At 45.4% G+C, this 17,347-nt stretch overlaps 6 non-coding genes across 6 annotated transcripts; 3 read left to right on the plus strand and 3 right to left on the minus strand.

The window, feature by feature from the left end:
• The first annotated feature begins 5,285 nt into the window (after nucleotides 1-5,285).
• trnal-uaa (transfer RNA leucine (anticodon UAA)) lies at nucleotides 5,286-5,368 on the plus strand. The gene has a single exon. It is a non-coding gene; the product is annotated as a tRNA-Leu (tRNA).
• A 4,936-nt stretch (nucleotides 5,369-10,304) lies between these two features.
• On the plus strand, nucleotides 10,305-10,377 carry trnav-cac (transfer RNA valine (anticodon CAC)). Its single transcript has one exon. It is a non-coding gene; the product is annotated as a tRNA-Val (tRNA).
• Nucleotides 10,378-12,020: 1,643 nt separating this feature from the next.
• On the plus strand, nucleotides 12,021-12,093 carry trnaf-gaa (transfer RNA phenylalanine (anticodon GAA)). Its single transcript has one exon. It is a non-coding gene; the product is annotated as a tRNA-Phe (tRNA).
• A 756-nt stretch (nucleotides 12,094-12,849) lies between these two features.
• trnah-gug (transfer RNA histidin (anticodon GUG)) lies at nucleotides 12,850-12,921 on the minus strand. Its single transcript has one exon. It is a non-coding gene; the product is annotated as a tRNA-His (tRNA).
• A 1,345-nt stretch (nucleotides 12,922-14,266) lies between these two features.
• trnan-guu (transfer RNA asparagine (anticodon GUU)) lies at nucleotides 14,267-14,340 on the minus strand. Its single transcript has one exon. It is a non-coding gene; the product is annotated as a tRNA-Asn (tRNA).
• Nucleotides 14,341-15,258: 918 nt separating this feature from the next.
• Nucleotides 15,259-15,330, minus strand: trnaw-cca (transfer RNA tryptophan (anticodon CCA)). Its single transcript has one exon. It is a non-coding gene; the product is annotated as a tRNA-Trp (tRNA).
• Between the last annotated feature and the right edge of the window lie 2,017 nt (nucleotides 15,331-17,347).

Consider the following 17,347-nt stretch of genomic DNA (forward strand, 5'->3'; position numbering starts at 1 on the left):
CCACAGGAGCGGTGCTCCGAGCAGCCGCCTGATCCACCAGGTAAAGCAAACCCCATTCACATCCCTAAAGAGGAGCGGATCTCCCCACTTGGTGATGAAAAGGAGCTTTCCCTGTGCACCCTGGCACCCAAGAGGGGTCAGGACCACCACCCCGCAGGGGTGGAAGGGATCCAGATGGCAAGAGAGCAGGTTGGTGATGTAGCCCTCACCCTTAGCCCTGAGAGGTCCTCTATTAGTGAGGATCTGCTTGAGCAGCTGTCACAGGGCCACCGCCAGGTGCCCCTGGTGCAACATTCACAGGTTAGACAGGAGGTCCAGCTGCACACTGGGACTACTGCGCTGTAGCTTACCGCTGTGGATGCCGATTCCCTCTGCTGTGATCCAGGGAACCTGCAGTCAGGTAACATTATTTCTCACAACTACCAGGTAGTGAGAGAGACCGACCTGATTGTTCCTGCCTCAACGGCAGGGTTTCCAACACATCCAGTCCCCAAGAAGGGACAGGGAATGAAAGCCGAGCCGGTTTTCTTACAGCCACCAGCTCAGTCTGTCAGTCTGAGTCTCACCAACAGTGGTTCAGCCATACTGGAGCTGGATGCTCAAGCCACCTGCCTGCCAGCGCAGGACATCGCAAAGAGGGGTGTCAGAATCCCCGCCTGCACTGACATGGGCCTGGTGGGTGATAGCGAGTTCAAAGACAGTGAACTAGCTATCCCAGTGCTGGGGCAGCTCCCTGAACCCCTAGCGAGGGAAGGGGGGAGTGAGCAGGTGTCCTACACCCACGCCCAGCGAACGATTGTAAACATGCCGATAGAGGGATTCCTCAATCAGGAGGGGTGCAGGGTGGACCTGAACAGTGAGAATGGGGTAACAATCCCAGATCACTCAGGTGCTCCAGATGACCACTCAGCCGAGGGTCAGGCATGCTCCACCGCTGCACCGCCCCCTGCAACGTTCCTAGAGCACAGGCATGAACAAATCAAAAAAGCAGATGCCCTGGAAATGGAGGAGCAGCATCAGCAGCTGCGTCAGATCTCCCCAGATTTCCAGGATGTTGGTGCCCAGGATGCCACATGGCATACTGAGAAAGACACCATGTACACGCTGCGCCAGCTTAGAAAGGCGACAGTCACTCAGAAGGAGATGACTGGGATCAGCCACCCTTAAAAACTTTTGGGAGGACTGATTGCTGCCGCCACTGTTGTGCATTTGCTCTTTTTGATAGGTTTGTTTGTTACCGGCACTCTCACCCTGACTGCCCCAAGAAGGCAGGTGTCAGAAATGCCAGAGGGTAGTGAAAGACTATATCAACAGAAGCAGCGGCTGGAAAGCCTAGGGAAAACCTTACAGGGCACAATATTAGCAGTAAACCTTCATGCAGCAGTGTTAAATAACACCCTCCACACCGTGGGCAGGATTGTCGACGTGTTACAGTGGGATTATGCTTACGTGCAACAGGTCAGAATGCTGATGCAGGATTTGCTTAGGGAGCTTAGTGCCATGGTAACTAGCCTAGCCATGGGACAGATTCCAACCTACTTGGTTCCACTGTCCTTGGTAGAAGAAGTACTGAGGATCACCACTTCTGAGATGGTGCAGCCAGTGCAAGTACATCTTGCATACAGTCTAGGCAGTGCCATTCCCATACATGTCAACCCCGAAGCCAAGGAAATAGGTTTCCTGTTGAACCTTCCCATCGTGAGTAGCAAGGATATCTATAGACTCAAGTCTATATCGAACGTTGGCTTCTGGAGGGGGGACATGCATGTGAAGTTGACCACCCCATCGCTCGGAGCTTACCAGGAGGATGATCCAAATTTGTACCTTGTTCCAAACCTGGAACTGTGTATGTCAACCAAGGATATCCACTGGGTATGCCCAAGTAAGCCATTCCTTAGGGACACAACTCAGAGGTTGTGTGGTATCAGAAAGGGGGCTGCCACTGAAAAGTGTAAAGCCACAGTGACGAGCAAAAGTGAGGTTAATGAACCCCAGGTTGAGCAGGTGGGAAAGATATGGCTGGTCAGCACACCACAGTTAACTGTTACAAGAACCTATGACAGACATGACATAGCTACCGAAGTGCAGCTACCCAACCAAACAGTTTTTCTACAAGTTTCTGAAGGAGCTATAGTGCATCTCAACGATTTAGCACTATATCACCTGGAGTCAGAACTGTATGAAACGGAACTCGAGATTGAGGACGCTTTCAGAGGACACAGCGTTGACTTGGATGAGAGAATCCAAGAGACAGTAAGCCTTGAGGGTGTACAGTTACTCGAATTTGTTCTCAACAAACACAAACTTAAAAACTACTTTGGTAGGTCCCAAGCACAGTCGTTGTGGATCCCCTGGGGCGCTGGGAACAGTAAACACTGCTGCTGGGTAGCTGGATCATGGCTGGGGTAATGTGTTGGATGCTGTTCTCTTGTATCAAAGCCTTGCGGGGTAGTTTGAATGAGACAAAGGGAGCAATGGTGTATCACCGAAATCAGGTAACCACTCCCAAACGTCTGCCTGCTGCAGAGCTATCCGATACTGATAGTGAACTGCCGGAAGTTTAAGGTCTAGGGCTAATGATGACGCCCGATGCCTCATTTCTATGTACCTTATAACTGAGAGCAGGTATACGCAATGTTCTTTCCAACACTATTTCCTGTACAAATTCTCGAGAGGTAATGTGAATATTGGGTGGTAGAATCCACCGTGGTACAACAGACATCACTTAACTCTGTTTTTGTTTTGAAGGCAACAACGCCTCAGGACCTCGTGACCTTCAAAAAGGGGGGATATGTAGCAGCAATGCTTGTTAATAAGACAGCATTAAGCGTTGGTATGCTGTCCTAAAGGAGGCCCCATCTCACCCTCCATCTCTGTGGTGCTGCCACAGAGAAAGTATTTATGCAGGCTGATTTAAGATGTTTTCTTTTGATAAGGAACAAGTTCCCAGACGGGGATGCACTTAGCTAAGCCTGGCTATCATGATCAATGGTCATTCATTGGCGCCTATCAGTCTAGGGAGTGCCGAATGGACATCTGGACTGCATTCCTAAGTGTCAAGAGTAAGTGACTTATATCTCATCTTGACCAACCAATCAGGGACTGGCAGGGCGTGGTAATACCACGTGGGTCTCCAATGCCCGCCAAACTCTCAACCAATCAGCACACATCTGGGTCTTGGTCAAAAAGGGAGCGCAAGCTCAGATCGGGGCTCTCCTTGGCCATTTTCGCGCATCCTCAGAGACAATCACGTGACAACTGCTGTTGTCTGCAAAAGGACTTGGACTTTGTTCTAAGCGTGAGGCCGAGGATCCCGTACGTACTCAGAATTCTACCAACGTGAATGCTCCGCTTGATCAACGGCAGCCTACAGTTGGACCCTCGTCGACAACCTGAATAGCTTATTCAGAAGCAGCGCTGGACCGGGAACGAACCAGCTTCTTCCCAGGCAAAAGAGTGACTTGTGAGGACTCGCGGTCACACTCTGTGCATAGAGACTTTCTACTAGCCAGCAGGACTCCTGGTAGATCCCCTAGGAGCAACGACTTCCCTGCGCGCCGCAGACAGATTCCTCCGCCCGTCCTACTCCGAGCTGCACCTTGACTGGTTGGCCGGTAGCCAGAGGACGCCGACACAATGCCCATTGGACAACCGCTGCAACAGAGGCTGCAACAGAGCCTGTCAGCTGGTTTGGTGTTCATGCCGGGAGATTCCAAATCCATACACAGTGGATAAGTAAACCCCATGTTCTACATTGCGTCTCGAGAATTCAATTGTACCTCAACACAAGTTGTTATCAATTTAATTCATGAGTAATGTATTTACTTCCGAGTTTAGAGTAACAGTGGGTAATAACACTGGTTAGCGATTTGGTAACCGAACGATATATATTGACATATATTCTCTGTTGTGTATCTCTTTGTGTTTGCATCTCTTCGAGATTATATACCTTGTATATTGATAACCCTCACAGTAAGGTCTGCCGCTCGTATCCAGGCAGACTAGTATATCTTTGGTGCACAATTTATATTAATAAATGTATCTCGTGTATTGAACCCGTGTGTGTGCGTTGTTAGTTGTTCTGACGATTGATTTTCTAAAAGCTACAACGAACAACCTCGTGATTACTGTTACAATTAATAATTGTCTCAGTAAACCCATCAAACCACTACACTATTGAGCCATGAAGAAGACCCACCTGTCCCAGTGTATTATTACCTGTTGTGTTACTTTCAGAAAATCATAAAAAAATAAAGAAAGAGGCCACAGCCACAGCAATGTTGTATGAGGTTAGGGGCCCTGTCTGGTGTGTAAAACATATGGTTTCAGCAGTGTGGCTGTTGTATTTGAATTACTATTGAGCCATGAAAAAGACCCATCTATCCCAGTGTATACCTGTAGTGTTATCTTCAGAAATTCATAAAAAATAAAGGTTCCACAACCCAAAACAAAGCTGGGAAAAGTCAGAAGACCTGCTTAGTGTGCAAAACACTTACTTGCAGCATTGTGGGTGCTGTGATTTAAATGCTATTGGTTTGTGAACAGAATACCCCTATCCCAGTGCATTGTGCCATATTAAATAAAAGCATGAGAAAAAGAGATTCAGAACGCAAAGCTGTGTCAGTGTTCTGTGTAAAAAATCGGTTTGAACATCATGGGAGCTGTTTTTAATGAGCTGCTGAGTAAAGAATATTTTAATCTTCCTGCTGTCAGTAGTATTGTCAATATAGTTGACCCTTACCTGAATGAAAACAGGGCGTAAAGGAAGGGTTTCAGAAATCAAACAAAGCTTTATTCCTGTGCTTACAGTCTGGGTAATTGGAGACTGCGCTGTTCTGCTTCCTATGGTCATATACGGGTTATTCGCACAAAACCGTATTGAACAGTATTTCTCGCGTTGTGAACGTCTGTACACAGCGGTCCTCCGGGTTCCAGTAAGTGCGTAATTACGCATTGATGAAAAACCGGAGGTTTAAAAAAAGATAATTAGCCCACTGATAGTTTGATGTAGAGGCTGTGGAAATATCCACAAGTCTCGGTCTTTAAAATGCATTTGGTTTGACGGCGTTCTGTGCTTCCATTGTGAAGATATGGACAAAAGAATATTCGTGCTCGGTCAAAAAAATGTCATAAAAACTAAAAAGTAAAGGCTGAGAAAGCATTCACAATGTATTTTATACACAAAGGAAGTATTCTCGCAACTCTAAGAGGTTTCGTGGTTTATATTTTTTTTAATTGTTGAATCATATTTAAATGTTAAACAACTGAAGAGCCTATTGCTATAGACCAGGATGGCCGAGTGGTTAAGGCGTTGGACTTAAGATCCAATGGACAAATGTCCACGTGGGTTTAATCCCCACTCCTGGTAGTGTTGTAATAAGTTTTAAGTGACAGAACACTTTGATGATTTACACTCTATTTAAATATGAATTTACTAAATTTCAGTTCAGTTCTCTTCACTCCCACTCCCTGGCATAACTGAGCTCTCACTATCGCATACTGAAGGCTTTACATGCATTAGCTGTGATACAGCTCCCAATAAAGACGGAATCAAACAGTTTGTTCTGTCTCTCATGGTGATCCTCTTCTCGATCCAAATGAAATGTTTAATATGATGCCTCGAGAAAAAAAAGGAGTGAATTTCCGCCTGTAATTATTGATGCCCCATCAAATATTTTGTAACATCCCCGGAAGATTATACAGTAGAATCCTGGTTTGTGGCTTAAATTCAAGGTAAACAAGACTAAAGAAACGAGTTGGAAACTTGATGTCGAACTGGAATTTAAGTACCCGGAATATTTCACTACATTGGGCAATATGTGCCAGAGAGGAGCACTTGAAATCCCTTCGATAGCTCAGTTGGTAGCGCGGCTGACTGTATTAGAAACAGTTAGGAATCCTTAAGTCGCTGTTTCGACTACAGCTCGAAGAAAGGTGCTTTTGTGAACTTTAATTAAATAGTTAAAATAGCGAATCTTTTTCACTCAGACGTTGATCAAAAGCTCAATAAACGATGAAGCAGAGGCTCTTGTTCCGAATTCAGCTAACATCTGGTTGTCTTGTTTTGGCAAATATCTTATCTTTGAATTAAGGGACTATGCTGTCTGATTTGTAATTCAAAAGTAGATACAAATGTCACTGTTTTCAAAGGATAGGTACTTAATTGGCTTTATGATTTGGTATTGATTTTGTATCATTATATTATTACGTTTGTGCTTTCTGTGTTTTTTATCGTATTGTGAACTTATTTTTTAAACAAATGCTTACAAAGGCAAACACAGCACACATCTGTTTATACCAGCGGTGAATTGTACATTTTTATTAAGTACAATCTACTGTATTTTTAGAAATAAATGGCATACTGTGCACGATATGTTGCAGAAACACAACCTGATATTTTCATAATTATTATTTTAATCATTTGACAAGTATGAGGTCCCGGATCCAAATCTTCAGTTCTGATTTTTTTTAAAGTGATATCTTCTCTTCCTCTCGTGGAAATCACAAGATGTGAGCAAATGTTTTTTGTTCTTTTTTTTTCACGTTGCGATCCAAAGAGCCTCAGACGCACAGTCTGATAGTAACCAAACCAGAATGGATTCTGCTGGGAGCCGGACTGAGCTCATTCTCACTCCCTGTGCTGAAAACAGAATTATCTCTTCCCCGAACATCGTCTACAGCTGCTAGATATTGCTCTGTGTCCTACTGCTCCAGCAATTCCTTTGACCAAAGACAGATCACTTGTGTGCTTTTAAACTTCTTGCCACTACAGGCTCTTTGATGGCTCATGCTGATCGTCCTGTGGATCCAAAAGAAAATATTAAAGCTGATACTGATATTTTCGATTGTAATTTGCATCTAGCTACAACGCCCCTGGAAAAGATAATTTATTAGTTGCGTGCAATCGGAATCTTTTACTTTATGTATGGTAGTGGAAATAGTTTTAAAAATGTTTTCTAAAGAAGATTGTATTGCTAGGACCTGCCTTTAGCGCTCAGTAGCGATGACGCTGTTGATATAGATGGAGAAGAAATGTAAGATGAATTGATGATCTAAGCTAAAATAGCCCTAACACGCCTGCTGTAACAGTGTTTGTATTCATAGCAAGTAATATTCTTTTTCAAACCCGAACGTTCCTTTTGCATTGTGTTATGTAACCATTAGCGGTTTCTGTAGCTTCTGAAGAGCGCACTTTTCCAAACTGAAGCCTATAAGAACATTATTCAAGATGCACCATGGCCCAGAATCGTGCATCGGGACAAGGATTAACATCAATTGAAAGTACTCCCAAATAAAATATTTGACCGAAAAATTAAAAGAGTAGGCAAGTATTAAAAAAAAAACATAACTTCTTGACTTCCAATCTCTTTCCTGGTTCAGGCCATGTAAAATGACATATTCAGTGGACTCATGCCGAGGTTGTGAGTTTAAGCCTCACCTGCAGCAGCCTGGTTTTCTGTCTTGACAGGTAAACAGTGTTTTTTGTTATTTGCTAAATGGAGAGAGGATTCTGTGTTAATTGTGCTCCTCCTGGGAGAGGTCAAGATGAGACGTTCACGAGGCTGGTGGTAAATATCCTGTCCAGGAATATCGGGGCTGTAGGGGGTCAGATCTATAGATGTAGTAAACACATCAGTGGAGACGGTGTGTCTGCTCTCTGTGAGAGAGCCGGGCGGAAAGAATATTCTGTGGTCTGGGAAGAAGAGTCTCTCGTTGGAAGAGCAGCGCTCCTCACAGGAGAGAATGAAAAAAAATCTTTTTCAGGGATGCTGATTGTTCTCTTTGGGGGAATTAAAAGCACTTGTGGCGAGTGACCTCGTGGAGCAACGGTAGCGCGTCTGACTCCAGCTCAGAAGATTGCGTGTTCAAATCATGTCGAGGTCAGCTGATGTGTCTGCAGGTTCTGCTGGTGCTGAACCTTGTGATCACACCACATAGGTCATCTGAATGAAATAACAGAGGAATATAGAACATGCAGTCAGGAGCGTATGCAACGAATCACTTTGAGCACGACAAGAGAAAAGGCACACTGCACATCCGCAGAACATGACGTCCGACATTAGAGACAGTAACATCAGAGATTGGAAGTTCTTGGTGCAGGTTGGAGGGTTGCACCCATTCTGAGACTTGTTAGCTGGAATGGATGGGTTTGGGGGTGTTGATACCAGGAGGGGGGTGCAGGTGTCGCAGGGGCATTCTTGTTTTTCTATGAGTTCAGGTTGATTCTGTTGGTTCTGTCACGAATCTCCCTCATGCAAGCAAGCGCTCCCGCATTCCCTTGAGCTCTCCCCGTACCAAACGTGCACACGTCAATCAGTCCTCTACTTAAACCCTCATCTGTCCCCCGGTCATTGCTCACGATTGAGATTCTCTCCCGGAGCTTACCTACTAACTACGCCTTTGCCTTACTATGACTTCTCCCCTGGACCTCGACCCCGCTTTTCTGACTACCGCTTTAGCCACTCGATTTTGTACCTTCGCCTATTTTACGCTTTCTCGGATCCTGACCCCAGACTGTCTCTTCGTTTACGCCTCTGCCTTCTGAATCCACACCAACGCAACTTCTACGCCTTCCCAGACTCTGACCCCTGCCAGTCCCTCGACTACGCCTTCGCCTGTCGATTCTGTGCCTACACCTGTACTACACCTTCCCGGACTCGGACCCCTGCTTGTTTACTCTGACTACGCCTGCGTCTCGCGCCAACCCTACCAAGGGCACCACATTGGATCCCTATCCTCAGCATTCAGCCCCTGCGTGACAGGTTCTGAGTGTCTTGGTTACATCTGTTTGTGTGTATAGATGAAAAAGCTATTGAAGAGCACCCCCACACCCCCTACACATCTCGGTGGAAGTTGCCATGTTCAAAAAATCCTAAAAAGAGAATTAAAGTTTCACACAACAAAGCATGACTGTGAAAGATCAGAAGGCCTGCCTAGTGAGCACAACACTTGATTACAGTCAAAAAATCATTAAAAACTAAAGAAATGTTCTACAACTCAAAGTGAGGTTGTATAAGGTTAGGTGAAATGTCTGGTGTAAAACACCTGGTTGCAGCACTGTGGCTGTTGTGCTTGAAGAGCTATTGACTCGTGAATAGCACCCCCCTACCCCATGTACCGCCTGTCTAATGGTGCCATATTGAAAACATCATAAAAAAATAAAGAAAGGGGCCACAGCCACAGCAAGGTTGTATGAGGTTAGACGGCCTGTCTGGTGTGGAAAACACTTGGTTTCAGCAGTGTGGCTGTTGTATTTGAAATGCTATTGAGCCATGAAGACGACCCACCTATCCCAGTGTATTACCTGTAGTGTTATCTTCAAAAAATCATAAAAAATAAAGGTTCCACAACCCAAAACAAAGCTGGGAAAAGTCAGAGGACCTGCTTAGTGTGCAAAACACTTACTTGCAGCATTGTGGGTGCTGTGGTTTAAATGCTATTGGTTTGTGAACAGAATACCCCTATACCAGTGCATTGTGCCACATTAAATAAAAGCACGAGAAAAAGAGATTCAGAACACAAAGCAGTGTCAGTGTTCTGTGTAAAAAGTCGGTTTGAACATCATGGGAGCTGTTTTTAATAAGCTTCTGAGAAAAGAATATTTTAAACTTCCTGCTGTCAGTAGTATTGTCAATATAGTTGACCCACACCTGAATGAAAATAGAACGTAAAGGAAGGGTTTCAGAAATCAAACAAAGCTTTAATCCCGTGCTTATAGTCTGGGTAAATGGAGACTGCGCTGTTCTGCTTCCTATGGTCATATATGGGTTTCTCGCACGAAGCCATATTGAACAGTATTTCTCGCGTTGTGAACGTGTGCACACAGCGGTCCCCGGGTTGCAGTTAGTGTGTAATTACGCATGGATGAAAAACCGGAGGTTTAAAAAGAGATGATTAGCTCACTGATAGTTTGGTGTAAAGGCTGTGGAAATATCCACAAGTTGTGGTCTTTAAAATGTATTTGGTTTGAAGGCGTTCTGTGCTTCCATTGCAAAGATATGGACAAGAGAAAATTTGAGCATGGTCAAAAAAATTTCATAAAAATGACAAAGTGAAGGCTGAGAAAGCATTCACAATGTATTTTATACACAAAGCATGTGTTTTTGTAACTCTAAGAGATTTCGCGAAACGCTACAGGCATGCCAAAATCGTTTTCGAACTTCAAGCTATTTTTGCCGCGGTACAGGCGTGCTGGTCTCTGGAGAGAGAGCACGGTCCATCAGCGCACTCCAATAAAGGCACTGGAAGCAGCTGAATCGCATTGGCGAAGCTCAGCACTGGGCCGCTGGGCACATCTTACCACTGTTTCCGTAGTGTAGTGGTTATCACGTTCGCCTCACACGCGAAAGGTCCCCGGTTCGAAACCGGGCGGAAACAGACAGCTTTTGTCGCCAGGCACAAAAGGGGATTGGGGATTCGCCTAGCGCTGTTATCGAACAGACCCACTCACCTCTTAGTGTGGCGGGATCTGCACAGTGCATGTCACAGCGCATCCTGCTTTCACTTCAATGCGCGTCCTGATGTACCCCAGTCTCCCGCGTGACAGGTGGGGACAGGTGACAGGTCCTATACTAACGAGGAAGACATCGCTCTCTCCGACCCCCGGCATCGTGTCCCGACCCACCGTACTGGAAGCCGACGCGTGCTGTGATTCCTTTACGGAGCAGAAATGACAACCGAGGAGCCGAGAGATCATTTCGGCATTTCGCGTCTGAACGGAAAACACAAAGGACCAACTCGGAATGACTTGCCTTTGACGCTTCTCAAAGCGTTCTTTGTGCATCGAACAGACCCACTCACCTCTTATTGTGGCGGGATCTGCACAGTGCATGTCGCAGCGAGAGCAATGAAAAGGTGCACTACGCTGTGAAAGAAAACAGAGAAGTGAAAGGCAGTCATTTCTCTAAGGAGGTGAAAGAAAAGCTACTCCCCGTCTGGGAATCGAACCCCAGTCTCCCGCATGACAGGCAGGGATACTTGCCACTATACTAACGAGGAAGACATCGCTCTCTCCAACCCCCGGCATCGTGTCCCGACCCAGCATGCTGGAAGCCAACGCGTGCTGTGATCCCTTTACGGAGCAGAAATGACAACCGAGGAGCCGAGAGATCATTTCAGCATTTCGCGTCTGAACGGAAAACACAAACGACCAACTCGGAATGACTTGCCTTTGATGCTTTTCAAAGCGTTCTTTGTGCACGACGACTGCGCCGCCTAGCAGATACAGATGGGTTGTACAACTTTGAACTAGCAAATGGAAGAGGGCTAAGCCCCCTCTCTCTTAGCCCAGGTTCGATCTGTCTCCCAGAATCACCAGGGCGCACACACACACACCCGTGCCGTTGAAGTGCTCTGCTTCATTTCTAAGGGCAACTCAACATTCACTCCTACCCCGAGTGCAGAAAAGACAGCATCCACAGCAACAACAGCTCAGGTCTCTGCACAGGAGCTAAGCTGCCCCCATCTCCTCTGCTCTGCGGCTCCTGTGGAGTGGAGTCCTGCCTGGAGCCGTGTTTGCAGGCGGCGGCTCCCCGCGCCCTGTCTGTGCGTCGTGTCCAAGAGCTCCTGGGAGGAAGAGAGAGCCCTCCCACTCGGGGGCTTTTCCACGGTCTGTGTGAGGAGGGGCGGGTGTGTCCAGTAGCTTATCGAGCGGAAGCCTGGGGCGGCGGAGAGCTGTGATCGTGCAGACCTTGAGGTGTCACCTCTTTGTCTGCTTTCCCGCCCCCCCTCCGCCCAAGCTCTGCTCTAAAGTAGCCCGGCAACCCCTCACACCTGCACGTGTCACAACCTAAGGTGCGGTCATGAGACACCCATGGGGTGTCGTTCTGTTCTTGCTAATTGTTTCCTGCCCGTCGCAGGCAGGAGTCCATGCGAGGAAGATGCGCTGGACAGAGCTCAGAGGGCGCAGCTGGGTGGCTTTCCTTCTGAGTGACGTTCCTGCAACACTCTCCCGCTACTCTTGGTGCGCTCATGCCACAACACAGGAAGGCTGGAGCAGGTGGCTGTGGGCTTTGCGCACCGCCGAAATAGCTCAGTGGGGAGAGCGTTAGACTGAAGATCTAAAGGTCCCTGGTTCGATCCCGGGTTTCGGCATTTTGTTTCATCGCGCCCTTTGTTCCTCTCTCCAGCGCCCCCTGCCTAAAGTGACGCGTCCCTTTCTCAGCCCGAAACGCAAGCGAGACACCAGCAGCGGTCCCTGCAGGTTTCCGTAGTGTAGCGGCTATCACATTCGCCTAACACGCGAAAGGTCCCTGGTTCGAGATCGGGTGGAAACATCCTTGTTTCGCACGCTCCTGTACTTCACAGAGGTCTTGAGCGACCGGTCATTTGTTCCCAATGTATTTCCGGTGCCTTCGTGCACTCTTGTACCAAACGCACGTTCCTTCTATACGCGGAGCCGATCATTTGCAATTGGGCTGTGCCGACAGACCAGGACGAGCTCTGTCGGCTCAAAAGCAGCGCAGGACCTGCAAGAACAACAGAAAGATTAGCATCCAGCGGGAGCCTCTTAGTGAGCCCAAGAGCTCATCAAGAATCGGCTCCAGCAACAGGGCTGGGCGCATTGTTCCATTCTCCGCCCACTCTCGGTGTAAACAAGTCCCTCCTGGTCTCTGCTTGAATTGCACTTTCCTGCGTTTGCTTTGGTGTAACTGGCTTCCCCTGCATGGGTGAATGTGAAGAAGATCCTTAGTAAGTCATTGAAGAAAACCGAGAAGAGGTCGGAGTGGCCTCTGTCGTTCATCAACGATCCAGTCAGGCAGTACTCCTCTGTAAAGTGCCGTTCGTTCACATCGATTGGCTTTTTTTTGCCTTCATTCGTGCGAGTAGTAAAAGCAGACGCCCCTATTCTGCCGTGACCCGGATTCGAACCGGGGTTGTTGCGGCCACAACGCAAAGTACTGACCACTATACGATCACAGCGAGTTACCGAGACACACGCGGCAGGGCGGAAAGGGCTGTGCTCTCTTTGTGTGACATAATTCGGAAAAGTCCTGACGTTGCATTTCAACTGAGCCCCAGTATACATCGACCCTTCGACACTCTGAGTGACAACTATCTTGCGTGTTTTCTCATATTTATGTAGTTTGCTTGCATGATGCCGGTGAAGTGGAAATCTAATAAGTAAATTGATTCTTAAAAATGTAGAGAGCTTTGAAAAAATATATTGGTGCTTTTAGATAATATATTTCAAGGATGTAACTGCTGTGCTACAGTGCGTGCAGAATTTTAGAAAACAGTTCGTCAACAAAGTACACTGTTTAGGTTAGTTTAGAAGACAATGTACCAAAACAATATATGCTGTCTGGGTCATTAGAATTAGCTGAAAGTAACTGATAAGCTTTGAATAACAAATCTAGTTTTTCTTCTCTCGCTCTATGATGTAATCTGTTTTCTCTTAGAGAAAGGGGAAGTTTTAGAAGGGACCAAGTGCTGAACTTTTTACAGCGCAACGTCTTATAAAAACCCTGTACTGCTTGTAACAAATTGAGTCTCTGGTTGCACTTTGCAGGGCTCCCAATATTGCAATATTGAAATAAAAGACCTTACTCAGGTGAGAACTCTCTCTTGTGGCTTCCTTGATAGTTATATTTCCATGACAATTTGGGGGCTCGTCCGGGATCACAAACCTGAACGCGAACGGCTGCTGAAACTCCATCCGGACCCGGACAATTTTAGCAAATTGGACGAACCTCGGAGGATAAACTGTTTATCCTTCCAGAGACGCGTCTGGAGAATTGGCAGCTGTCTGACGTCAGTAAGTGATCCTTTAAAATTAATAGTTATATTTCCATGACAAGAGAAAAACCATCAACACCCCTACCACCTCCACCAATCCTAACCTTGTTTTTACTATACCCTCTGACCTTTCCCTTTCACCCTTTTGTATCCTCAGCTCAACATATTTTAAAATTACAATAGACTGTATAGTATTTATGTTTAAAATTAAGGTAAATATGTCAAAATATCAAAATCCAACTGCACAGTGCTATTGTAAGAATGCTTGTCAAGTTCTCAAACAAACCTGCATTGTATTTTTAAAATATTTCAGCAGAGGATTCAACTGGAGTATAAATGAAGATTCGACGATAATTTGTTTTGAGTGAATATGATTTTCTGGGGAGTTGCAATGTTGGGCATTATTGGACATTTCCCGGTGACCCTGACACGTGTTAAACACTCGCATTTCCTGCAAATATTAAAATGGTTAAGGTTTCGCTGAGAAATCCAATCGACTGAAGACAATGTTTATATCGCAAAAGAACCCAGTCCCTGGGTGGACTCGAACCACCAACCTTTCGGTTAACAGCCGAACGCGCTAACCGATTGCGCCACAGAGACTGACTGGTAAGGTCATTTCTCGAATCACAAGTTTTCGGATAAAAAAAAATCTCTTCCCGTTTATTTTGCCAGCCTGTAATATTTCTTCTGCACTGATAACCAATAATTGAATTTCATTTTTCGCAAGCTGTGTGAATTTCATCAAAAACAAGTTTTCCAGAAAGGAAATGAACACATGCATTTAACGAAATCAAGCCCTTTGTGATTGCCCGAAATGACACACATGTTTCTCACTTTGAAATTTTAGACGGAGCGGTGCATTACTAGTAGCGGCGCTGAGCACACTATGGGGGAATTCAGGTCATGTGAAATGCCAGCGGTTTAATAAACAACGCGTCTGATTTTGGATCATAAGATTGTAGGTTCGACTTCTACCTGGCTCGTGTAAATTTTATTCAAGCTCCTCAGTAATAGATGTATATTATGTAATGAACCGCACCTGAAAGCAAACGTTGGGTCTGTTTCCTTTGTTTTCCAGCATGAAATAGCAAATCGTTACAAAAAGCACCTGCTAATGTCCAATAGCGGGTTTTGTTTTCAAATTACAGTTTCAGGCTTCAGACACTTTTTAATAAAACAAAAGTGTCCGGAAACTCATTAACTTTCAGGTTTGCTTGAACCTGTATTAAAAAAAGTTATCTGAAACTTCCGGGATTCCATTATCTGATGTAGCTGTCTCTAAAGTTGGACGTGATGTTAAGCAGATGTGAACTGTGCCTTTTCTCTTAAAAAAAAAAAAACAAAGTTCTTTTTTCCCCTCCACTCCAATGCTGGAGACTGTAAGCCTGTGTGAGCTCCACACTGCGTGTCCTGTACTGCTCTATTTTGTTTTGATTATCTGTGTGGTGTACAGATAGAACTCAACTGCATGGGGTGAATTCCGTGTTCAGGACCAGCAGAACCTGAAAAAGTAACAGCTGACCTCGACATGATTTGAACACGCAGCCTTCTGATCTGGAGTCAGGCGCGCTACCGTTGCGCCACGAAGTCACGGTTGTCAGTGCTGTTGAATTTCCCAAAGGAGACAAATCAGCTTCACAAAAAAAAAAATCTCCTGTGAAGAGCGCAGCTCTCCGAAGAGAGTCTCTTCTTCCCAGACCACATTTTATTCTTCCTGCGCAGCTCTTGTGCAGGTGTTGTTCTCAATTACAGATCCAGGAACACTGATTTTTTTTCTATTTTTTTTTAATTAAGTACCCCATGGTGCAACGGTAGCACGTCTGACTCTAAATCCCCAAGTTCATTTTCAAAGTATATCGGAGTCAATTGATACTGATCAGGTTCTGCTGCTACTGAACCCACAGTCTTCACCTTAAGGTTCAATTCCGAAAGCCTTTTGACCTTATATGTCCATCCCTTCTCGTCAAAACTTGTATTTTCACAGAGTACCCTTCAGAAATCGCAGTATAGAATGAAAAAACTCCAGTAGATCTCGGCCGCTGTTGGTGATTTTCCTTTAAAAATAAATGAATCTCTGGAAATTTTACGGAGTGTATCACTTTCACTGAGACCGAGAAGTGTTAAGCTGTACAAGAGTCTTTGTGGTTCGGTTGTTAACCAAAAGGGTGGTGGTTTGAGCCCTCCCAGGGACACTATGAGCCTTTTAATGTACACACCCGTCTCACTTTATCTCCACGGCCGGTCTTGTACCGCAATCAAATACAGAGCCCGTAGGAGGCAGTAAGCTCGCATATATAGCTCACTGTGTATATAATGAAGAAGCAGAGGTTAGTTTCTCATCTGCGCGTTACAGAGCCTTACGCAACTCGTACTGTACCAACAGCTAGGGTTTGATCCCTGCACGGGCTATTAGTTGAAAAGCCATTGTAAATGACGTGTAAGAGATTTATAGATACTGTAGATCAGTGGTTCTCAATCTGTGGTACGCGTACCGGCAGTGGTACGTGGAGTGCCACCAGGTGGTACGCCAAATGACCCTGGAACTGTGTAGTGTGCACTGAAAAATCGGGACGGGTTTTCATATTTTGTTTTTTAAACGTGTCGAATACGCAGCCTACGTACTACGATACAGTGCGTGCTAATACTTCAGTGGACACAAGAGATACTCTGTAATTCTATACCACTCTATAGGAATGCGTGCTACGGATGCAAGTGACCAATTGTATTTAAAAAAAGCTATTGTATCTCCAGCAAATAGGGAGAAAGGAGAATGTGCGTGATTTTGGAACAATGCCAACATTGTAAACACAGGAATGCATAGAAATACGTGCTACGAACGCAGGCAATCTTGTGAGCACACGAAAGCGTGATAACAGAAAAATATTTAAGAACTGTTCTAATTGGAGAAAAATACACCAAGCGTCTCTGTGTTTCGCTCCCATGCGCATGAAATAAAAACTTTAAATAAATACGGAAATAAAAACAGAAACGCGGAAAAATGCAAGCTTGCGGATTGCTAAAGCAGGTAAGCTACACTATTTTTGAAGAACCTTATTTACCGTTGGCAAAAGAGCTGACACGTATTATGTGTGGAGAAAAAGCTGCTAAACAGCTCGACCTGCTGCCCCCCTCCCCCTGAAAGACACAGTCATTCAAAGAATTATTGAAATGAAGGATTATATCAAAAGTACACTGATAGAGCGCGTTAAGATGAGCAGATGTTTTTCACTGCAATTAGATGAGTCTGTAGTCGATTTGGCCAATTTGCTCGTTTACGTTAGATACGAGTTTGAGGGTATGTCCCATGAAGACTTTCTGTTCTGTAAACCGCTACCAACAGGAACTACAGGAGAGCACATATTTCAGCTTCTGAATGAATTTTTCGAAGAGAATGGCCTCGACTTGATAAAATGCGTCTGAGTTTGTACAGACAGTGCTAGAGCAATGACAAGCCGACATAACGGTGCAGTTGCACGAATTAGAGAGGTTGCTCCAGAAATTAATGTACGCATTACAACATCCACCGCAAGACCTTTGCCGTCAAGAAAATGCCTGACGATTTAATATCTGTTAGACTCTGTTGTGAATTGTATCAAGGCTCGAAAAA

Source organism: Lepisosteus platostomus, chromosome 5 (assembly GCF_059453375.1).
Source record: "Lepisosteus platostomus isolate fLepPlt1 chromosome 5, fLepPlt1.hap1, whole genome shotgun sequence".
NCBI lineage: Eukaryota > Metazoa > Chordata > Actinopteri > Semionotiformes > Lepisosteidae > Lepisosteus > Lepisosteus platostomus.